Below are 25087 nucleotides of genomic sequence, written 5' to 3'. Positions count from 1 at the left end.
CCACCCCGGCGCACCTACGTCAGTTTTCTTCAGAGAACTTTTCTGCACCACAACGCGGAACCACCAAATAAAAATCTGTGGTAGCATGGGAACAGTGTGCGAAAGAGCATACAAAAAGGAAACCCCATAGAAACAGTGCAACACCGCAATGTCCAAGGTCAAAGAAGAGAGAACAGAACAGAGCAGAGCCCTGAGCAGCCACCCAACCAACACATAGACAGCAATCCCCCGCCTCTCCCCCAGGGACAGGGAACCTGCGTCAAAGTCATATCACACGTAGCAGGCTTACAACCACCCCCTGAAACAAGGAAGGGGAGACAGCCCCAACAGGCAGGAACGACAAACATCCACTCACCCCAGCCTAGAGGGCATCCACCCCCAAGAGACAAGGGTAAGGCGCAACCAGAGATCCCCAAACACTACGAGGGCCACGCACACAACCTCAAGAAGCAATAGCAACACACAAACGCCATGGAGAACGGGATCCCGAAGGCAACCAGCACTCCCCAGCAGAGCATAGCTAAATAACAGCTAACACTACCCCACATAGGGTACGGTACGTCCGAAAACACGGGAACCCTCTTCAGAAGAACTTCTGCAGCAGAAGAGAAAGCAAAAGCAAAGCAAAATGGGGAAAATAACCCGCGTACGGTTTGACGTCAGCCCAACGAAAAACAGAAGGCCTAATCTCAGGGACAAGTCTGTGTAACAAGTCCAGCAAAAACACCCACACATGCAACAAGGGCTGTCCAGCAGCCAACAATGCCAAAGTCCCAGCAAAGAGGACTCAAAGGCCAGCAAAGACCACCTACACCAAGGGCATCCAAAAGGACCAAACCCAGCTCAGTTCAGCAGTCACTTAGGAGGAGGAGGAGAATAAGGTGGAGGAGGAGGAGGAAGACGGAGCATCGCCAGGAACCTCTGGATGGCAGAGTCAGCCGGAGCATAGAACAACAGGCTGCCATCAAACGAAGATCAATGAGTCGCTCCCAAATGTTCTCAGTGAACACACCGTCCGAAACCAAGCATGGCGACGGAGGGCGACTGAGGAAGCCATAGCCCGGCCCAACACCCCCGAGATGTCCGGAGCGGAGAATAAACGCCGCTAGCTCCCAGCCATCCAAAGCATGATGCCGTAAGTCCACCTGAACAGTCTCCTGGGAAGCCGTGGAACCCAGAGACTCAGCCGAGTCCCACAGACAAGAGGAAGCCCTCGCCAATACACACAAGGTGTTGAGGACCCTCAGGGCCGCGCTGGTCGAGGTGAACATGTTGCGCCCCCAAGAGTCCAGCCAGCGGTCCTCCTGGGACGGCGGAGTCAACAGTGGTGGTAGAGAGGGAAAATCGGTCCTCAAGAGCGGACTGGCAGCAGAGGGGTGGCGGGAGAGGCACGCCGGGTCACGTGGCGCCGGAAGGGGATGGTGCAGAAGATGTTGAGGCACCAGATCTCCAGAGGCAGGAAGCTTCCAAGTTTCCTTCAGAGAACAAAGGAGCGAACCCTCAAAAGGGAGTAAGAAATGCCTCCCACGAGAGCGCTGGTGGAGAACCTCCAAGAGACAGTCCACCGGAAAATGAGCAATCGGGTCCCCCATGCGCAGAATGCCCACAGCTGTGGACACCAAGTGCGCGAAGGCCGCACCGCCTCTGTAGGGCCCTGGGGAGAAGAAATCAGCTCATCCGTGGGTGACGGCTGTAGACTAAGAAGGCCGTCCCCGAAGCCAAGCGCGACGGGCAAGGGCCAGACCTGAAAGCCAGAAGGCACCAAAGAATGGGGTACCTGCCGCTCCTCCGACAAGCACCTCGGCCTCAGAAAGGGCAGGGAGCCACCCTTCGATGCCGGTGAAAAAGACACCACGCTGCGGCCAGTCTCCGGGGAAGAGGACACCAAAATGCAGCCAGCCTCCAAGAAGAGGGAGATTCTAAAGACGAATCTGCTGCACGAACTCTGTGTTGAGCGGTGAAGTCCGCACCCTCAGGTAGGACACCAGCAACATCCGGCGCCGAAGGAGAGACCGGATAGGTCACCTCCAAGTCACACCGCACCGGGGACCGAAGTGGGGACCGGAGCAGGGCCGGAGCCGAAGTGGTCATAGGGCGGCGCCGACTTGCCCGCCACAGAGGCAGCCGCCTGTGTGGAGGGACGAAAGGGACCGGGGGAGTGACCCGAAGTCTTCCGACAGTCTCGACCCAGAGTGTTGCGGAGGCGGTACGGCGACCCATGTGGAGGCACCAGAGACGACTGAATATCCCACTCACCCTCCGACGAGGCAGCCACCTGAGGGGAGGAAGGAGAAAGGCCCGGAGGGGGACGAGGAGTCCCCACCCCACCTCAGCCCAGAGCAGGGCGAGGAGAGGTCATCCACCCTTGTGGCGCTGCCCGAAGCAGACACCGACGCCTGGACGGTGTCAGCTCAGCCTTGGATGCGATCTTCGCCTGCCCAGAGGGCTGAGCGGGGCTCGGGGATGCGACTCGAGCCCCAGCGACCTACCGCGACACCCTGCGACACTACAGGGACTCCCGCGGGAGTTTGCGGCGAGGCAGAGGCGCCGTGGCGTGAAGGAGGGACCCCAGAGTGGCCTCACCCCAACAGCACCACATCCTCCAAGCCTGGATCCGAACCAGTCCTCCTTCCCCTCCTGGGGCGCCGACAGACCCCCTCGCTTCGCGCGGGGCCATCCGCGCCGGGGGCCACGGAGGGCTTCACGCGAGGCGAGGGATCCGTCGGCGCCCCAGGAGGGGAAGGAGGAGGAGGAGAAGACGCCAGCGAGGCCCGCAAAGCCACCGCTTTGTCTCCATCTGGACTCTCGTCGCCCCCTCACGGGAAACGGTGGATAGGAGGACGACAAGCGGGGCCGCATCACACGCGGAGAGCCCACGCAAGGCCGAACACCTGCCCCCGGGGACAAACTGCGACACTTACCCACCGGGGAGCGACGCTCTCACGACATCGGAGAAGGACGAGGTCGACTACCATGGCCGTATCTGAAGCTGTCTGCCGAAGCTGATCGAGGGGAGGAGGTCGACCTGGAGAGACGCGCCAATAGAAGTTTCATTCAACGCTCCCGCCGTGACTTTGGCTTCAACTGTTGAAATGCCTCACAGTCAGTGGTGCCGTGAGCCTCCCCCAAACACCACATACAAATGAGATGAGGGTTCGTCGCCGACATAAGAAGCCCACACGACGTTCAAGTTTTGAATCCTGAAGGCATTCGCACACTGTTCCACCAGATAAAGACAATTGGTGAAGAAACAGGGGCCCCAAACAGGCAAGGCAAGACCGGATCCGCGTTGCACGCGCAAAAGGAAGAAACTGACGTAGGCGTGCAGGGGCGGGTCTTATGTGACCTCGCTGACTTCACGTGCGTGGACGACGCCTGGGCGGAGTCGCGTGATGGCACGCAGGGAGGCTGTGGCAAAAAGTTTCCGGATCCAGTCTCACGCCTGGGGATAATTCTACGTGAAGGAATTCTACGTGAAGGAATCTGCGGCTAGTAGTCTTTATCAGATAGCAAATATATGCGATTTGGTATTTGCAAACATCTATGTACAAATGTGTGTTTCACACATTTAGCAATTCCCGGTGGATCGTAAATAGACCTACCTCATTAATATTCAGAAAATCCATTGGTAATTGTAAAAACCACAGAGATGGTGCCTGCTGGGCTCAGCAGACCACCATGTCTGTGATTGCTTTTAAATAAAGCCATTATTTTTTTTTATGCAGTCAGATTTCCTTGAAGGAGAAGGAGATGCCTCTCAAAAAGAAAAATGCTACTTTTTGTTTTCACTATTTAAGAGGAGGCATGCAGTTAAAAAACATTCTTACAAATATTCACAAAGGGGAAGGGATCCCTTGGGGACTCCTTCACGTTTGCAAATGGGTTACCACCTACTTGATGTAGGGAGTAAAATGTGAATGTTTTGTGATCGTATTTCGGTCGCTAAATATTCACACATACCATTGCGATTCAGTATTAGGTAGGGACGCCCTTAACAAGCCCCTTCCTAATACCGGATTCAGTAATAGGTTACCCAATGCCAAAATAGGACTCAGTACCTTAAAAAACAGACTTTTTTGCAGTCGCAAACGGCCCGATTCCGTGAATCGGGCCGTTTGCAACCTAAAAAAAGCATCGTACATCTAGCCCTTCGAGACCTGCTTTAAGCAGTATGGCAGCATCGCTAAATAAGCATGCAGTGTTGAAGAATAGTGTGATGGGCCCTAGATTGCCATCTGTGATGTGTTTCTCAGGAAGTGGCTGGTTGATAGGTGTTTCTCCATTTATAGCTTCCCTTTCCTCTATTCTTCAGTCCTCATATCTTGCAGCATGGCTCTTAATCATATGCCTTTAATGGCATTTTCAGAATCTTCTGGCATTTCCTTTATCGAATGGGAAGCAAACCACACACTGTGAGTCTGATACTGTCACAGGACAGACGTCTGGAGAAAATAGATTTCTGACACGAACTCCCAATCAGAATGACGAAACAACCATTTGCAATGCAATAGGTCTCGCATTATTAAAGTTTGAGCTATTGGTGTTATATTATTTAGCAATGCCAATAGCTCAAAATGCGCGACCTATTGCATTGCAAATGCTGGTTTCTGTTGGTGTTGTAGGCCGACTTGGCAGTCCAATGCAGTGCTGTGGTTGCCCAACTTTTAGATGTGGTTGGCTCTACTGTTTGTCTGTAGATGGGTACAGAGGTGTGTACTTGACAAACGTCCCTTTTGGAAAGGAGCTGAGCTTTAATATGGCTTCTACCAGCCACCCAAGCTATAACCTAATGAGCCAAGAATGAAGTTAAAAACATTAACCTTTGATGTAAAACAGGAGAGGGGATGAGTTTCCACCTAGTGGCTGAATGTGAAATCAGAAAACCTATGAATTTTACCAGTTTTCCCCTTGACCAAGCTGTGCGATTCTAGACAAATACTTTATTTCACAGAGCTACATTATTGCATTTGAGAACATAGAAATACACGAGTTCAGGGCACGCATGCAACCTCTACAAGCACCTTTCTCGGGCTTGATTTAAATGAACTATAGTGTTGCTAGATATAACCTACCTAGGTAAAGACAGGGTGCACGTGACAATTGACTCGCCCCCTAATACGCTATTGGCATGGGGTGTGTGTGTGTGTGTGTGTGTGTGTGTGTCCGCCCCCCCCGCCTCCACATGGAAGAAGGTAGTATAGCGTCAATTCCTCTGAAAGTACTAGGCTGTGTTCCATAGCAATGCGTGGGTCAGGCTCCCAACATCGCATAGTTCCAAAGTTTCGCCCCAACCCTCCAGTACACACCCACCTGGAATGCTCTCGCTTAGGCTATAGCAATGTAGAAGTCTAGAATCAACTCGTGAAGCAGGAAGAGAAACAACATCACTGCGCACATCCCATCAGAGCAACATCCTGCAAATACTAAGATCAAAGAAAATCAAGGAACCACCAAGGCAGCAAATCATACAAGGCGCAGATAGGAGGGTACCCATTCATGGAGTCCCCACGTAGAATACACGTGCACCCCTTCAGTTCTGGAAACAGCGTTAGCGTGCAAGTTCAGCAGTCAGCAGGGGCCCTCCATGTCCAACACCCACCAATGGCCAAACCCAACAGTCCTGCAGCGGAGCAGACCCTGTAGATCAAGCACCTCACCAGATAGCCGACAGCAGACTCATTCCTGCTCTTCCAAGGGACCTCCTGCCGCCTCCTCCACTCCCCCGTCTCTCGGTGCCTGTCGATTATCCCTGTGCCAGTCCCTCATGGCTTTCTGCACCACCTTCGGGTCCGTAAAAATAGTAGAGCGACCCTGTCTGTTGACCCTCAATTTGGCAGGATACATCAGTGCATAGTCTATGCCGAGTTCCTGTAGTTGACGTTTCATGTCTAGCCTCCTGCACACTAGCCGTAAAATCTGGAAACAGGGATAGCGTGCTGCCCTCATAGTTCAGAGGCTGCTTCTCAGTCTCAAAGCGGTGTCCTGGTCCCTGTAATTGTGAAGTTTAGCCACGATTGGTCGCGGCAGGGCCCCCGGCTTGGGTCTTGGGCCAAGGGTGTGATGTGCACGTTCTATTACGATTAGAAATGGTGTTTGGTGTGCGGCACACCTTGTGTGGTCAATGGAGTGTTTCGATGTTGGTAATTTTCAATTTTCAAATAGCTTCTTTTGGGTGCCTCCGGGTGTGGTCCCCGTCTGACCCTTGGGGATTAGAAACTGTAATAACACAAGATGCAGTGTCAATCAAATGGCACTGTGCTCGGCAGGCACTCCTTGAGAGACTCTGTCTCTAGTTAGTAGTAACAGTGTAATATTTTCTCTGGAATACAGTAATCGATAACCATTCTTTGTTCATCCAAACAAAAAAGCGCCTATTTCCAACGCAATTCACTTGTTGATAACATTCCAATCTGTCATTCAAGTGTTCGAAATTCTGATAAAGGCAAATTTCCAAAAATTGTATAAATTGCTTCTTCAATTAATATGAGCTCAACTAGCGATGTGCACTTCCCTATGCATTTCGGGACTCCTGCCCTTTGTCATGAGTGACGTCACCGACCATGTCATGAGTGATGTAATAAGTGACGTCATCAGCAATGCATTGCGGGCGCGCGAGTTATAGTTAGCTGAACTAACTATAACGGGGGAATTTCAATGGTTTTGTATGAGTGAAATGTCCAGCTAACTAGAACATGTGTGAAACCTATGGTTTTTTCAGTGAATTTCTAAGGTTTTTTAAATGCTAATTCCTAACTATAACGTGGCTGAAACCTATGGTTTTTTCAGTGAATTTCAAAGGTTTTGGAAATGATCATTTTTAAATGTATTAATTGTTATTTTTTTTGTTTCAAATGTATTTTATTGATTTTAAAGGCATCAATGGGCATCGTGACACAGTAGAAAGGCAATTGGCATATACAGCGGACGGGACAGACAAGCATGTCTTCCCTGAAAATGGAAGAAAATGGGAGGTATATATGCCAAGACAAGGATACGATGTAAAGGAAGCAAATGTTAAACAGTGCGATAAGACAAGACAATAAGGACAAAACCCAAACCCCCCCACCCGTCCCCAACTCGTCCCGCCCTCCCCCACCCCAACCAGTGTGCCATATGTCAGAAACAGGTCTAAGAGTAAGCCAGTAGTGAGCGGTGTGAATAGACTGGGGTTCGCCGGGATTCCTGCATAGCGTCGGTAAGGCGCAGAACACGGAGGTATCTAGGGCATGTGATCTCATTGAATTCCTTAGACAGGAGGGATAGCAAAGGAAGCCATGCTTTTTGAAATGCCATGCTTTTTGAAATGCAAGATACTGGCCAGCCCCACCGCCGCCCTCCGAGGAACCCTCATCTACCGACCCCCTGGACCCTTCGCCAACTCCATCACGGACATTATCTCCCCGCAGGCCATCGCATCCACCAACTACACCCTGCTGGGAGACCTCAACTTCCACCTCGACAATCAACTGGACCCCAACACCACATCCCTCCTGGACAACCTCCACAACATTGGACTCCGCCAGATCGTGACCGAGCCCACACACTCAGCAGGACACACCCTCGACCCCCTCTTCACTACAGGAAACTCCATCACCTTCAGCCACACCACCAAACTCCCATGGACCGACCATCGTTGCGTCCACTTCACCTTCAGAACACCCACCATCCACAGACACCAGCACCTGCTTCCACAAAGAAACTGGACCAAAATCACCGATGACCAGCTCACCTCCTCACTCAACAACTCCACCCCAACCATCGCGGAAAACGACGACGCCAACACCGCAGCCCGAACCCTGCATAAATGGATCTCGGACAGCACCAACACCATAGCCCCCCTCAAGAAAAACAATACCCGTGCCAAGAAAGCCAGATGGTTTACCACCGAACTTCGAGAGTCCAGGCGCACATGCCGCCGCCTTGAAAAGGCCTGGAGAAACACCAAATTCACAGAAGCCCAAAACAACTTCAGAGCCGCCACCAACGCCCACCATCAACTCATCAGGGAAACGAGGAAAAAAGCGATTGAAGACAGAATCTTCACCCACGCACACAACAGCAAGGAACTCTTCAGCATCATCAAGGAGTTCGCCCAACCCACCAGCGAGTCTACCGACATCCCTCCCTCACAAGACCTCTGCGACAAACTCAGCATCTTTTTCCACCACAAAATCAAGAGCATCTACGACAACTTCGACGAAGACAACCAACACACTGAACCCTCACCAACCACCCTCGACACCCGGAAACCAGCGATTGATGACTGGACAGCCCTCACCACCGAAGACAAGTCAAGTCAAGTCAGGTAATTTATATAGCGCACTACATACCCAGAGGGTCTCAAGGCGCTTGGGGAAGGGTGGGGAATTATTTGTCGAAAATCCAGGTTTTAAGCTGCTTTCTGAAGGCTAGGTGGTTTTGAGTGAGGCGGAGGTGAATGGGAAGGGAGTTCCATGTTTTAGCCGCTAGGTAGGAGAAGGATCTTCCTCCCATGGTGGATTTGTTGATGCGTGGGACCGCAGCGAGGGCTTGGTTGGAGGAGCGTAGCTGGCGGGAGGGGGAGTAGAAGGATAGTCGCGTGTTGAGGCATTCTGGTCCAAGTTCGTAGAGTGCTTTGTGTGCGTGGGTGAGGAGGCGGAACGTTATCCTCTTATTGACAGGGAGCCAGTGAAGGTTTTTTAGGTGACCGGAAATGTGGTCTTTGAGCGGGATGTTGAGTACGAGTCTGGCTGATGCGTTTTGGATGCGTTGGAGTTTTCTCTGGAGTTTAGCGGTGGTACCGGTGTATAGGGTGTTTCCGTAGTCCAGGCGGCTTGTAACTAGTGCGTGAGTGACCGTTTTTCTAGTTTCGGTGGGGATCCAGCGAAATGTTTTTTTGAGCATGCGGAGGATGTTGAAGCAAGATGATGAAACTGCGCTGACTTGTCTGGACATCGAGAGAGAGGAGTCCAGGATGACGCCCAGGTTCCGTGCGTGGTCCGTTGGAATGGGTGCTTTTCCTAGGGCAGCTGGCCACCAAGAATCGTCCCAGGTGGAAGGGGAAGTGCCTAAGATGAGGACTTCTGTTTTGTCTGAGTTCAGTTTAAGACGGCTGTGCTTCATCCACTCGGCTACTTCTTTCATTCCTTCATGTAGGTTGGTTTTGGCGGTGTTTGGGTCTTTGGTGAGGGAGAGGATCAGCTGGGTGTCATCAGCGTAGGAGATTATGTTGAGGTTATGTTGTCGAGCGATGGCCGCAAGGGGGCTCATGTAAACGTTGAAGAGGGTGGGGCTAAGAGAGGATCCTTGTGGCACGCCGCAGATGACTTCGGTGGCCTCCGACTTGAACGGTGGGAGGCGGACTCTCTGAGTCCTTCCGGCGAGGAACGAGGTGATCCAGTCCAGTGCTTTTCCTTGCATTCCGATGTTGTTGAGGCGTTGTAAAAGGGTGCTGTGGCAGACTGTGTCAAAGGCTGCGGAGAGGTCGAGGAGGATGAGGGCGACTGTGTCTCCATTGTCCAGTAGTGTTCGAATGTCGTCTGTTGCTGCGATGAGGGCGGTCTCAGTGCTGTGTTTGGCTCGGAAGCCGGACTGTGATGAGTCGAGGGATTTGTTGGCTTCGAGGAAGGCGGCGAGCTGGTTGTTGACTGCTTTCTCGATGACTTTGGCCGGGAATGGTAGGAGCGAAATGGGGCGGTAGTTTTTGAGTTCGGTGGGATCAGCCGTGGGTTTTTTCAAGAGGGCGCTGAGTTCGGCGTGTTTCCAGCTCTCCGGGAAGGTGGCGAATTTGAAGGAGCAGTTGATGACGTCTTGGAGATGAGGTGCTATGATGGAGTCTGCTTTGTTGAAGATGTGGTGAGGACATGGGTCTGTAGGGGATCCTGAGTGGATGGAGTTCATCAGGCGGATGGTGTCCTCAGTGGAGATTGGGTTCCAGTCATTAAGGATGTTCAAGGGGGGTGAAGGAACGGTAGAAGGTTGGGTGGGTTGGTCTCCGGGTTGGTTGTCGAAGCTGTTGTGGATGTCTGCGATTTTGTCGTGGAAGAACGAAGCTAGGGAGTCGCAAAGGGTTTGAGAGGGAGTGATGTCGTTGGAGTTGGCAGTGGGGTTGGTAAACTCTTTGACGATGTTGAATAGTTCCTTGCTGTTGTGGGCGTTGTTGTCTAGTCGGTTTTTGAATGCAGCTTTCTTGGCAGTTTGGATCAGTTGGTGGTGTATGCGGGTGGCGTTTTTGAAGGCGTCCCTGGTGTTGGTGTTTGGGTCTTTTTTCCAGGCCTTTTCAAGGGAGCGACAGAGTTTCTTAGATTTCTTAAGATCATCGTTGAACCAGGGGGCGTTTTTGCTGCCTAGTTTGATTTGACGTTTTTTCAAAGGTGCTAGGTTGTCGGCGCTGTTGGTTAGCCATTGAGTGAGGTTAATGGCTGCTTGGTTGGCGTTCGATGAGTGGGCAGGGGGGCATTGAAGAAGCGATGAGGAGATCTGGTTGATGGTGATTTTGTTCCAGTTTCTTTGCAGAGTAGGTTGAGGATGGTTGTGGGTTGTGGTCTTTTTGTAGACAAAGTGAACGCAGCTGTGGTCCGTCCAATGGAGAACTGAAGTATGACTGAAGGAGATGTGTTTGCTGGAGGTGAAGATAGGGTCGAGTGTGTGTCCTGCGTGGTGGGTGGGGGTGTTTACTAGTTGTTTGAGTCCGAGGTTGGCGAGATTGTCCAGGAGGGTGGTGGTGTTGTTGTCGTTGCTCTTTTCCAGGTGAAAATTGAGGTCTCCCAGTAGAATGTAGTCCTCGGAGGGGAGGGCGTTGAGGGGTGATGAAGTCAGTGATGTCTTCACTGAATTGTGCACGGGGTCCTGGTGGCCTGTAGAGGAGGGTGCCTCTGAGTGTGGTCTTGGGGTCGGTGTGGATCTGGAAGTGAAGGTGTTCGGCGCTAGCGAGGTTGACGTCTGAGCTGGTTGAGATGCGGATGGAGTTCCTATGGACGATGGCGATGCCTCCTCCTGTTTGGTTGGAGCGGTCCTTTCGGATGATCTTGTAGCCTTCCGGGATGGCTATGGTGATGTCCGGAGCTGAGGAGGCGTTCATCCAGGTTTCTGTAAGGAAGGCAACGTCGGGAGACATGGTGTCTAGTAGATTCCACAGGTCGATGGCGTGTCTGTGGACCGAGCGGGTGTTGAGCAGGATGCATTTTAGGTGGTTGGTGTCAGGTTTATGTTTGCGGTTTGTGGATGTGGGGTTGGTCTTGGTGCCGTCAAACTTTCAGGAGTTGCATATGAAGGGTCCATGGGTGTGTCCAGGTGCGGCTTGGGCGCAGTTGGGGCGACGGCCGGGGTTTAGTGCAAGGAGGGTGGAGGCGTTGTAAGTAATGCGGGTAGGCAGGGCAATACGGGGACCAGGGGTTCTGGCGCTGGGCACGGCCTTGGCGCGGACAGGCGTAGACGGGCTTACCTTTGGCGCACCTTCGGCGCGGCCGTAGCGCGTGGACGCTGCGCGTTGGGACATGATTCTTAAATGGATAGTAGAGGGGGGCGGAGCGTGGGAGGGTCAGCAGCTGGGAGGCGGTAGCGGGGAGGAGGGGCGGGCCTGGGAAGAGCAGCAACAAAATGGAGGTCAAAGGGGAGGCGAGGCAGGGGCAGCAAGTCGACTGTGGCACCGAGAGTGCAAACAAAGTAATAGCAGGCAAGTATATGTCTCTACAAAGTCGCACAACAATACACAGCAGAGCGGGCGGCGTTATAAGTCAAAGCGCTATGAATCACAATGCACAAACAAATTCAAAGCTTTCGCAATGCAGTTAAATTACAAATATCACCAAAGTACAAAGCGATACCGGTGGATCCTGTTAGGGGCGCAATGTGAGATGCAAGCAGCAGCAATAGGAAAGGATAAGTCGGGGAGCGACCGTTCTGGATCGAGTCCGGGCGGTCACACACTTAAGACAATGAAGTCAATCCACTCAGGGGCCCCCACGGACCCCTGCCCCCACCACATCTTCAACAGAGCCGCCAACACCATCGCACCCATGCTCCGCCAAACCATCAACCGCTCCCTGGCGACCGCCTGGTTCCCCGACGACTGGAAACACGCCGAGGTCAACCCCCTCCTAAAGAAACCCTCAGCGGACCCCACCGACCTCAAAAACTACAGACCCATCTCCCTGCTCCCGTTCCCAGCGAAAGTCATTGAGAAAGCCATCAACAGCCAACTCGCCACATTCATTGAAGAACACAACATCCTCGACTCCTCCCAATCCGGCTTCAGAAAAAACCACAGTACGGAAACCGCCCTCCTCGCCGCAACGACATCCGCACCTTACTGGACAAAGGAGAAACAGTAGCCCTCATCCTCCTCGACCTATCAGCGGCGTTCGACACAGTCTCCCACCGCACCCTAATACGCAGACTCTACGATGCAGGAATCCAGGACAAGGCCCTCGACTGGATCTGCTCCTTCCTCTCCGGCAGGACGCAGCGGGTCAGACTCCCCCCTTTCCTCTCGGACCCCACACCGATCACCTGCGGATTCCCCCAGGGCTCCTCCCTCAGCCCGACGCTCTTCAACGTCTACATGGCTCCACTTGCCCCCATCGTCAGAACCTACGGACTCAACATCGTGTCATATGCAGACGACACCCAGCTCATCCTCTCCCTATCCAACGAGCCCAACACCGCCAGACGCAACTTTCGAGAAGGCATGGAAGCCGTCGCCAAATGGATGAAAAACAGCTGCCTTCAACTAAACACCAACAAAACAGAAGTACTCATCATGGGCCAAAACCCCGACGCCTGGAGCGACACCTGGTGGTCCACCGCCCTTGGAAACCCGCCAACCCCCACAGACCACGCACGCAACCTGGGAATCATCCTGGACTCCGAGCTCAAAATGGACCGCCAGATCAACTCTGTCTCATCTTCCTGCTTCCACACCCTCCGCCTCCTTCGTAAGACCTACAAATGGATCCCCCTCGAACACCGAAAGACAGTCACTCACGCCCTGGTCACCAGCAGACTCGCCTACGGCAACGCACTCTACGCCGGAATAAACAAAAACCTCATCCGCAAGCTACAGAACATCCAGAACGCCGCCGCAAGACTGGTCCTCAACCTGCCAAAACACTGCCACATCTCCCAGCACCTGCGCACACTCCACTGGCTCCCCATCGAGGCGAGAATCACCTTTAAGATGCTCACCCACGCACACAAGGCCCTCCATGGCACCGGACCAGCATACCTGAACAGCCGACTCAAATTCCACGCACCCCAAAGGACCCTACGATCAGCCCAGCTTTCCTACGCCGTGGTCCCCCGCACCAGAAAGACCAGATCGGGAGGCCGCTCCTTCTCCTTCCTCGCGGCCAAAGCATGGAACGCCCTTCCGCTCCACCTCAGACAGACAACATCGCTCCCCATCTTCGCAAGAAACCTCAAAACCTGGCTCTTCGACAGACCCCCTCCTTGATGGAATGGAACCTGCACCCCCCCACACCCTAGCGCCCCACCCCTAGCGCCTTGAGACCCTTACGGGTGAGTAGTCGCGCTTTAACAAACTCCTGATTGATTGATTGATTGTGTGTGTGAGTGTGGCCTGTATGCGCTACATCCCCAAGGTGAACCAGAGCCTGTGTAACCAACCTGTGTGCGTGGGTTTAGTGGTCGAGCCCCACAGCGATAAGACGTGTTGTGTGGCTGCCTGTATGGCGATCCCCATTTGGCGACCCCGCATTGATTTCAAGGGAAAGGTGAGTGCATTGGGGAGGCCCATTATAGCATAGACCGGAAACCTTGGGATTTCGGTATCAAAAGGTGGAATCAATGTCGTCCAGGACCGTCTCCCAGTAATTCCGGAGCTCTTGACAGCCCCAAAGGAGATGGGTTAACGTGCCTCGCTCCCCACAACCCCTCCAGCATAGTGCACTGCGCATCGGGTTTCCTTTGTGAAGCCGGGCCGGTGTGAGGTGCCAATACATTGCCAGCTTCACTGCGGTTTCCCTGGCCGCCGTATTACGTGTGGTGTGTTAGGCTCTGTAGTATATGTAGCTCCATTCCTTGGGTGTTAATGTCCTGCCCAGTTCAGCTTCCCAGCGCCTTTGACCCGGTGTTTTACCTTGAGTGGGTGGTTGTGTGAGCATTTTGTAGATGTCCGATATGAGATGTTTGTCTGTATCTTTGGTCAATAACCATTTCTCATAGGTTGTTATTGGGCGCCCTACCATAGTGATGGTAGCCGGGTTGGTAAGCCAGTCTCGGAGCAGAAAATATTTGAAAAGGTGGGGGTTCTCTATCGCGTATCCTTGTTTGATTTCTGAGAGGGGAAGAAAGCCCCGCAGGTCAAAGAGGTCGCCGGCAGAGCGACAGGCGGTACCGCGCCATTGCGAAAATGCATATGGGTCAGTGCCCGGAGGGAATTCCGGGTTGTCCAGGATGGGGGTGAATGGGGAGGGGAAGGTTGTCAAGCCCCTCTTGACAGCGACCGCATCCCAGACCTTCATAGTCGTGCGAGTTACAGGTGAATTCAAAAGGTAACGCGGCCGATGCTGCTGGGTGATGAATGGAACTCTCCAGAGAGGTGTCTGAGCCATGGCCCTGTCTTGGAAGAGCCACCTCTTCTCGGACTCTGACCTATACCGCTCCACAAGATAGCGGAGTTGAGAGGCTTGGAAATATTGCAGCAGATTGGGGATACCAAGGCCCCCTTCATCCATGCTCCTGTACGCCAACTGCTTATATATGCACGTGCGTTTCCCCTCCCAGATGAAATGGTGGAGAGCGGCCTGCAGATCCGTTAGGGTGCCCGCGGGGGGTGCGACCGGGAGGGTCTGAAGGAGATAGAGGACCCTAGGCAGGACTGACATCGTCACCGCCGCGACCCTCCCTAATAGAGAGAGAGGTTGCTTTGACCAGCACGCGAGGTCCGTCCGGATCTGGGCAGCGAGGGTCTTGTAGTTAGTTGTTATCGTCATCTCCGTCGAGGAGGCGAGGGTGATTCCCAGGTATGGGAGCTGTGTGGTGAGCTGGAGACCACTCCCCTGCCCAATGGCAGAGTCGACGGAATGTGCGTTTTTGCCCAGAGGTAATATCAGAGATTTCCCCCTGTTAATTCGAAATCCCGAGACAGAACCGAACGAGTCAAGCTCCTCCATAAAGGCGGGTATGGAGCGGTCGGGATGGTCGAGAGCAGCTATTACATCATCGGCGTAGAGGCTTATCGTGTGGGGTTCGTGACCAAAAGTGATGCCCCGAATTTCGGGGTTGTCCCAGACCTTTTGCGCCAAGAGGGGGGGGGGGGGGGAGGGGGATACGGGGGGGGGGAAGAGGGGACACCCCTGTCTCGTGCCCCGTTGAATTTCAAACGGGTTTGAGCGAAGGCCACCCAACCGGACCCGAGCTTGGGGGTGATGGTAGCAGCAGGCAATCCAAGATCGAAAGCGGTCACCCAGCCCAAAACGCTTCAGTACTCGCTGTAGATAGGTCCAGTCTACGCGGTCAAACGCCTTTCCAGCGTCGATGGCAAGCAGTGCGGAATCCGAGGCCTGAAAATGGGCTTTGTCTATCAAATGGAGTACCCGCTAGGTATTGTCACTGCATTGTCGGTTGGGCACAAAACCCAATTGATCTGGCTCTATAATCCCAGGTAGGCAGGGACCAAGACGCGCAGCAAGAATGCCAGTGAACAGCTTCAGTTCGAGGTTCAGTAAGAAAATAGGGTGGAACGCAGAGCAATAGGTGGGCTTTTTACCCGGTTTCGGCAATACCACCACTTCAGCTGCTAACATATCTGGGGGGATGGAACTAGGGCCTTCAAAAGAGTTAAAGAGTCTGGTAAGCACTGGAGCTATCAGCTGGCTAAAGGTTTTATAGAAATCTGCTGAGAAGCCGTCTGGCCCCGGGGATTTAAGCGGGCATAGACGGGATATAGCTGCTAACACCCCATCCTGGCGAATGGGGGCATCCAAGGCGTCAGCATTTGCTTGGGAAAACTCGGTGATCGCGGTGGTGTTCAAATATGCATCGATCTCCTGAGGGGACATCGCATCGGCCCCATATAGCGAGGCATAATAAGATCGGAATGCTTCGGCGATCTGAGTGTCTTCTGTGAGGACAGTGCCGGTATCGTCTGTAAGGCCGGTGATCTTGGAACGTTGGGACTTCGCCTTCAGGGCACTGGCAAGTAAGCGGCCAGTTTTGTTACCCCCGACGTAGTATGTATGTCGAAGGCGGAGCGCGGCAAATTCCGCCCTATCAGTGTCTAGACTGGCCAATTGGGCCCTGGCCGCTTTCAGTTGTCTCCAAACACGTGGAGCGCAGGTGCGACTGTGGACCCTCTCAAGTTCTGAGACACGAGTGGTGAGGTCATCGAGCGCAGGTGCGACTGTGGACCCTCTCAAGTTCTGAGACACGAGTGGTGAGGTCATCTCTCTTTGCTTTGCGGTTCTTGGCCTCTGCGGAGGCTATAGCAATGAGTTCGCCGCGGGTGACCGATTTCAGAGCACCCCCAAAGAGCCGACATAGATATCCCCGGGGTGTCGTAGATGGCTAGGTAGTCGACAATGCAGTCGCTAATTCTTTTAGTGACTTCCGGTCGCTGCAATAGGGTTTCGCGCAAGCGCCACGAACCTCGGGCGAGGGGACGCAGAGATTTTGAGCGACAGTTCCACAGCGTCATGATCCGAGATGGCCGCAGGTGGTATGCTAACCTCATCGAGGGTTTTGAGCAGCTCCGAGGAGCCTAAGAAATGGTCGAGCCTAGCATATGTGCGATGCACGTGCGAGTAAAAGGTGAATTGCGTCGCGGTCGGGTGTTTGGCCCTCCAGAGGTCCACCAAACCTCTCTCTCGCAGCCACCGAGTCCAGTCGCCGAAACAGCGCCTGTCTCCCCATAGCGGTGTACTGACCTATCCGTTTGTGTGTCCATGACTATGTTGAGGTCCCCACCCAAGAGCAAAAGTGAGTTAGAGGATTGAAGTGACTCCGAGATGCGCCTTTCAGGAATGTCTCTTGTCCCGTATTAGGGGCGTAGATAGAACCAACCGTAAGGTGTTTGCCACCAATCTGAAGTGTGTAGGCCAGAATGCGACCCCTAATCTCCCCTGCCTTGTCCCCCACCTGTCCCCGGAAGTGTCTAGATATTAGAACTGCCACTCCGGTAGTCTTCGTAGGGAGAGAGGAAAAGGATTGCGGTGGGAAGGCGCGGGAACACATTCTATGCCAGTCTTTTGGCAGAAGATGAGTCTCTTGCAATAAACAAATATCGGCTCCTGAGTTGTCTAGGTAGGAGATGACAGCCCTTCTTTTGATAGTATTATTTAACCCTTTCACATTAAGGGTCAGCACTTTTAACGCGGTGTCAGCCATGGTAAGGAGGGCATGTGGGGCAGCGCAGAGTCAGAGCCGTGTGTATGTGGCGCATGGGAATGCAAGAATCAATCCAGCCCATGTACATCCCCGGGAACCTCGGCCCCAGGAGGGAACATACTTGTAGCGTCACATATAGAAAGGGCGTCTCACCAAGCGGGCCGGAAAGAGGCGCCAACTGGAGGAAGCAAGCTAAGCAGGGGGTGGGAGGTGGGGGGGGGGGGGGGGGGGGGGTGTGAATGTGTATTACAACAAATCCATCCCGGAACAACTCCCTGAGGCGCACCAGATCTCCCACGACACCCCCGTGAGACACAGTCAGCTCCAATCGAGAATGGCAAAAGAGGAACATAGCTAACCCATCATTGACAAAACCCCTTTGGCACACTGGTTCCCGCCCACAGTCCTACCCACAGTCCCCAAACCACACCCACTGAACCCATGTCCCACCCTCCCCTTCCCCGTTCCAACTCCAGGGACTCAAAACGTGAGCCCCAATGCCCAGATCCAAGCACCCGACCCCCCCCCACCACCCACCACCCACCCACTCCCCAACACCCAAACTCCAAGAACATATAGTCCCAGTCCTGTTAGTCCATACAGGGCCATGGAAAAGTTACATAGTGGGGTCATGTCCAGCGGTGCCCATCGTGGCTCCCCGCCCGAAACCCCCCCCGGCCCGTGAGCATGTCACGTGTCATAAATAACCCCCCAGCAGGGCCAGGGATCATTTGGAAGGCGAGGTTTCTCTGGCCACTTCAGCCACCGCAGTCGCCCTCTCCTGTGTGATGATGTGGGCCTCGGGTTTCAAACGTTGCGAGGGGGTCTTTCTGTGGTTCACGGTTTGCCATCCATCTCTAGAGAGCCCCTGAGAGAATCTCACCGGTGGCGCGTCCTCTTCCCAGTCCAGCTCCAGCAGAGCGCACGTGTCCTTGAGAGAGCGTATTTGATGTAGGGACCCGTTCCATTTAAAGATCAGCAGGAATGGATGGCCCCAGGAATACGCAACCCCTTGTTGCCGCAAGTAGTCCGTCGCCACTTTGAATGCTTTCCTTTTTTGCGATGTGATGGCTGAGAGATCTTGGTATAGGGCAACGGAGGACCCTTTGAATTGGAGCGGCTGCGCTGTTCTGGCCTCTCGGAGGATCCTCTCTTTGAGCGGAAAATCAGGAAGGAAGGCCAAGATGTCCGGAGGTGGGGCAGCAGCGCGTCTGGGTAGCCCTACTCTGTATGCTCTGTCGATCCGGACGGGAAAGTCGGCGGGTTCTCCCAAGATGTGTCGAAAGAGGTCTTGCAGATAGCCGGTGACGTCGGCCCCTTCCGCTTTTTGACCCGTATGTTATTGCGACGGGAGCGGTTTTCAAGGTCTTCCGCATGGGCTTGAAGATCCAGTTGCTGATCTGTAAGTCGTAGAACCTCCTGTTGTAGCTGTTCAATTTCGCTGCTCCTGGCTTGGTCATTTTCCTCAATGGCGACTACGCGTTCCCCAAGGCCCTCTACGTCTCTCCGGAGCTCCCTAACTTCCCCAACCACATCCTGTTTTAGGGATTTGAAGTCCTCCCGGAGAGAGTTGAATAGGGTCTCCAGAAAGGTCCTGGTAATAGGCGCCTGTCATCAGTCGACTCCAGCGACATTTTCGCGGTGTCTGGTGAGGGTGGTTCTTTGCCGGGTTTGCGTTGGAGCCTCGCCAGCAGTTCCGGTAGGGTCTGATTTGCTCTCTTCCCCTTGGGGTTAGCCATGACACGTCCAGTCGGCGGACCAGTCGGGGGCAAAGGCAAGGGCTCAGGCAGCAGTTGAGGGCAGATTACCATATGCTAGCACCAGGGCTCAGCTTCATGACAGGTGGCCGCTCACTGCGCCCGCTGGGTCTCAGACAGTAAACCGCACCTGGGGCCCACCGCCTCCTCACAGCTCCAGCAGGGTAGCGTAGTCGTCAGGCTCAGCTGTAGGCCAAGCCAGGACCCCTCGGGAGCTCGATCCTGTCCCCCGAGAACTCCCGCCAGGGACCCTCCTTCTTGCTCCTCACCTCTGTGTGCTGGTTGGTCAGGGCCGCGCACCCCCAGGACATGCAGGCCGCGTCTCTCCCTGGTCCCGACACTCCGTCCGCCACCGCCGCTGCCACAGGCCGATCACTCTGCTGTCGGGGGCACGACCAGGCTCCGCGCCAGTGCCCCCGCCCTGCGTAGGATGGTTCTCACAAGTGCCCAGGCCCGGAGTCGGCCGGTTCAATCATCTGTCTGATGTTGTGTCTCTGCATCTCGCCGGCTTAACTGATGAAAGCCGGCCAGCCGCAGTAGGCTCGAGCGCCCGATTTTCGCGCTTCTCCAGCACCACGCCCTCCACCGCCGACCTGTCACACCTCTGCTCACCCCGGCGTCAGTGCCCCGCAGCAGCTCGGTCTCCTCCGCCGGAGGGGCGGCCCCCGCTTTCTCACCTCTCTAGTTTGTTCCGGCGATCGCAACCCTGGCATGCGGGCTCACCTCCGCCGGGTGTGGGCCTCAGATCACCGAACTCAATTATAAGCCTCCAGACTAGCGCCGCCATCGTATCCCGGTGAGTGCTCCACCGCCCTCGGCTGACACCGGGTGCTGATACCGCTTTCTTCTTTTGGCGCCCGCTAGCAGCACCGGATGGCGGCTCCTCGGCAGGAGACCTCCTGATGTGCCGCCTCAGCAGGGAATCGGCGCGGGGTGCCCCGCGATCCCGGCCGCCATTACGCCGCTGCCGCTGTCTGCTCCTACGTTGCAGGGCAAAGGGTCTCACCGAGTGGCGGTACCGCTCAAAATCTATGCCCATCGGACGAACACCACTCGCCCTCCTGCTACCGGGCACCGATCGCTGTGACCGGGGGGTTTAGTCGCTATTTTTGGGCATAACGGGGCCTCGGGCCGGGGAGCCATACGAATCCGCGTCTACTCAGGCCGCCATCTTGGCCACGCCCCCCAATTGTTATTTTTTTAATACTGATTTACTACATTGTTTTAAAGTATTTATTTTTAGATATTTTATTTTTAATTACATTACATATTTTTTTATACAAATTGAAAAAAATATGTTTTTAAAAATATTGAAATTGTAATGTTTTTATTTTATTTTATATTTTTTTAATTTATATATATTTTATATAGCAGGCAATGATATCCTATGGAAGGAAATCCAAGTTACTGGTAAGTACGGTTAAAATTACTTTTCAGGAACAGTAGTAACCTGAAAGATGCAGCACTGAGGTCTCTCCTGATAACAGGTGAGTAAATCGGAATTCGTAGTTCGGCTGATTTTTGAGGAATTTTTTAACTTCCAAGACTCCACACTTAGAAATATTTCCAAGTGAAACCAGTCAATGTTAGCCTATGGAAGGAAATTCAAGTTACTTTAACTACGATTAGAATTACTTTTCAGGATCAGTAGTGGGCTGAAAGATGCAGCACTTAGGTCTCTCCTGATAACAGGTGAGTAAATCGGAATTCGCAGTTCTGCTGATTTTAGAGGAATATTTCGCTCAATAGTGAAGGAAGGGGGCGGGGCCTGAGGTGACATGTGCAAACACGTCCTGTGGCGCGTTTTAGGTTGGGGAATTAATTCCTCTTCAATCCTGAGGTCCCCTGTGAGCCACCTTGCCCACCAGATACCTTCAGTATGCGCCAGGGAGCTGCGTTGCAGAGAGGTGTTCACAGGGCACGCCCCCTTTTTACAACACTCTGCAACGCAGCTCCGTGGCGCTTACTGGAGGTACCTGTTGGACTAGTTGGCCCCTAGGGGACCTGTTGATTGAAGAGGAATTAATTCCCCAACTTAAAACGCGCCACAGGGCATGTTTGCACACATACCACCACAAGCCCCGCCCCCTACCTTCACCACTGTGCAAACACGCCCCATAGCGCGTTCTAAGTTGAGGGATTAAGTCCCCTTGCATACTGGGGGTCCATGGGGGCCAACTAGCCCACCAGGAACCTCCAGTATGCGCCAGGGGGCTGCATTGCAGAGAGGTGTAAAAAGGGGCATGGCCTCATTACACCTCTCTGCAACGCAGCCCCCTGGCGCGTTTGTAGAGGGGGAACAAATTCCACTTGAATACTGGGGGTCCATGGGGGCCAACTAGCCCACCAGGAACCTCCAGTATGCGCCAGGGGGCTGCGTTGCAGATTTGCAGAAAAAGATATTTTTTATATGCAGGGTACGCGATTTTTTCAAAAGAAATTCCTTGTGGGACCCCCTAAGCAGGCCTAGGGGGTCTGGGTGTTTCTACCCTGCGCGTTTTTCGCGTTTCTTTTTCTGTTTTCTTGTGCCTCGCTTCTACCGAGGCACAAGATGGCTGCCAACACTTCCTGGTTTGGAGTGTTGACAGGCAATTAGCATAAAGCTTGTGCTCGGGAAGGTACGCGTACGGTACTTCGTCTATAGATATATCTATGATTTTACTTTTGAATTTCTAAGGAACTACTGAACGGATTTACACCATTTAACAAAAAGCGTAATCTGCGAACCAAACTCTACCCTTTTGCAAAATTTGGTGTAATTCTGTTCAGCAGTAACCTCACTTAAAGGTCCATATTGAAAATTGCATGGGGAAAACCACCCCTTTTTTCTCGGCCCCTGCTTCACGTATCACCCTGAAACTTTCAGGGAAGGAGCGGAGCAGGCCATTTTCTTGGAGAATTTCGCGTGTATTCCTCGACCGGCGCAAAAGTTATTCCAAATAGAATGTTGCGGATTTCCTATGGAAACCAGGTCCTAACTATAACTACCTACTGGCGACCGCCAGTAGGTAATATATATATATATATATATATATATATGTATATATATATATACATATATTTTTGGGCGGGACTTTTCAGTGCTTATCACTATTGAGTATTCCCTGGAAGAGAAGAAGAGTTTCCAGATCGATTTGATACGGAGAATAGTGAAAATGCATATAACAATACCGTCGAGGGTACAGTGGATTGCACACCAAGGGGTACCTGAAGGACGGTTTTGACCGGAGCGCCGGAAACAACGCCTGAACCCGGTGGCGGAAAGAAAACAATCTAACGAGGGAGTCGATGCCCATGCGCAATATCACCGAAAGGAGGGGTCACCTAGCCTCGTGACTAGGAAAAAACTTCTTCGAAGAAAAACAACTTGCAAACATCCGGACCCAACACTCAATGGCAGAAGTATGCAAAGCATGTGTTTCTACAGTACACATGCCTCCAACAAGCAAATTCCTGACTGAAATGTTAGTGAAAAAAGTGGTGTGAAGCCTCTCATGTGTTTTGGTATTCTACTTCCACGAGTTTAAAATATAGAAGTGCCTTTAAGAGGCAACAGCCTCTACAGTGCAACATTGGTAGGGGAAGCTCCTGAACCTTAACCTCTTGACCGCTTCGCGCAAATTCCGCTGCGGTGCTGGGGAATTAATGAGTGGGCGTGTTTCGGACGGCCCCCGGACGTCCTCAGCACACGCCAACTGTGACGTTGCACCCAACGGGTTATAGAAACAGTAAATGTTTTCATAGCTTTCAATATAAGCCTAATAGGCTGCATCTTTTTCTACATGCTAGAAAGGTTTCAAACCGTTTGCTCCCCAGACAATTTGCCTTGGTCAGGCTTCCAAAGGGTGTTGCTCGTCATAAGAACACTTGCACACTAGGATGATAATCTTATGAATATATACATGAAAATGAAGTGCCGCAGTGACCATAAAAAAACAGGGAATTATTAAAATGTTTATGACAATTAATGAAGATCCTAAAATGCAGAAACATATACACACACATGCCTTTAAGAAATGTATCACAATGGTAAACTTTAACACTAAGGCTGGGCGGATAACTCCGCTCCGCCAGCGAAGTTTGCAGAGTTTTAAAACTCCACACTCCGATTGGAGTGCAAAGTTTTTCAAAACTCTGCAATCACAGCGGAGTGGAGTAAGACTTACCTTCCTCCAGTCCCAAGTCTGTGCCCTGCCTGCTCCTGCGGCTCCACTCGCCTTCTGCTGCGCTGCTCTGGCTCAATTAATCAACAGGAAGTACTGCAGGCCACATGGCGTACTGCATGAAGGCATGCCTAACCCTATCAAATCCCATGATAGGGTCAGGCATGCCTTCACGCAGTACACCATGTGCACTGTATGTCTTCCTGTCAATTAATTGAACAGGAGAAGCGCAGCTGAAGGTGAGCCAGGGAACTAAGCGGGATATCACAGAGTTTTCTAGTAACTCCGTGAAATTCTGCAGAGTACTACTACACAAGCACTTCCAAGGGTAAGTACCAATCATTGGTAAACCCCAAAACTCTCACCTTTGAGATCTATTGGCGTTGTCAATGGTTTTTAGTCATGCTATACAGCATGGCTAAGTAAGGAAAAAAAACATTCCACAGCTTGCCGCGATATTTCATAGCTAGTACACCATGCATGCACAAGCTTACAAAGGGACAGATGCATTTTTTCTTTTTTATTAGCCAAGCAGAGTTGTGTATGCAAATAAAAAGAATTTTTTTAAAAAAAAGTGTGGGATGGGAGGGTTCGGGTGGAGAGAAGCATTACGGTTATAGAGAAAAGGATAGCGAGGGTAGGGGGAAGAAACACGGAGGGCAGGAGTGAGGTGGAGAAGCAACGGGCGAGAGCAATAAAGAGCAGGTGGGGACAGAAGCACACAGGTGAGAGAGCAATAGAGGTTATGAGAACAAGCACCATTATGAGGGGGTGGGGAGAAGAATCCCTTTTGGGGTCTAGCTGATGGAGTCCAGTCTATTGCATGGCATGGCAAATAACATCATCACATTGGCCAATGAGAAAAGCAGTCACAATGATAGTGAGAAACGATTATCTGGTCATTCAGCATCAGCTTGGCCAGAAAGAAAATGTTAGACAGCAGAACATATAATGCTTGAAGCTCACTCTTGCTTCAAACTGATATTTTTGCAATGACAAAAACAGGGCCAGCAGATGTAGGGGGACAGCTGTGTGGAGGTTTAATTGGAGTACACACCAGAAGAAAAAAAATTAAATCCCAATGTGGCATCACAAAAGGTTTAGGGGAGAAACATGTGGACCAAACCTTTGCGAAAATGCTTCACAACAGGCGATTTGAACAAGAATGGTTGGTCCAGTAAATCCGAAAGGTCTGACAAGTATCCTTTAACAGTACCTACCCCAAGTCCCTGCTGGGCAAAAGACAGAATGAACAGTAATACATCCAACAGTTTGGCTTGTAGTGTGTCAATATTATGGGTGGTACACCAAGAAGCAAACTTATCCTAGTGTCCTGTATAATTGGGTTTTGAAGGACGCCTTGCTGCTACGAGAACACCCCCTACTGTAGAAGGTAGATCTAATTCTGTCAACCTTCAGCCGCTCACTCACCATGCATGAAGGTGTAGACTGCACAGGTCTATGAGCAAGCACTGCCCTACTAATGCAACAGAAGATCCTCCTGAAGTGGCATTCTGATTGGAAGACAGATGCTCATGCCCAGAAATTCAGTTTACCACAGTCTACTGGCCCAACACGGAGCCACTAGCATGACAGGGTTTGTTCCTAATTTTCAGAACTCTGGGCAGGAGAAGGAGCAGAAAGAAGACATAAGTGGAACCAGGCTTCACTGCAAGGAGAATGAGTCTCAGACAAAGGGCCTTCTTGAGAACTCCAATATGCCAAAATTGTTGGCATGGCGCAGGAGATCAAGACAGGGATCTCCCTATTGGTGGAAGATATCTTGTCCAGCGCCACCTCTAAATGCATTTGCCATTCATCCTCCTCTGGCAGTGTGTCAAC

The 25087-nt window shown here is 52.4% G+C and overlaps 1 protein-coding gene across 6 annotated transcripts in view; it reads right to left on the bottom strand.

The window, feature by feature from the left end:
* Nucleotides 1-25087, bottom strand: part of BRD4 (bromodomain containing 4) — a 1320550-nt gene that overhangs the window by 2514 nt on the left and 1292949 nt on the right. The window lies entirely within an intron of this gene.

This window comes from Lissotriton vulgaris, chromosome 1_1 (assembly GCF_964263255.1).
Source record: "Lissotriton vulgaris chromosome 1_1, aLisVul1.2, whole genome shotgun sequence".
Taxonomy (NCBI): Eukaryota; Metazoa; Chordata; class Amphibia; order Caudata; family Salamandridae; genus Lissotriton; species Lissotriton vulgaris.
Note: the sequence above shows the minus strand (reverse complement) of the source record. Positions and strands in the feature narration are given on the sequence as shown.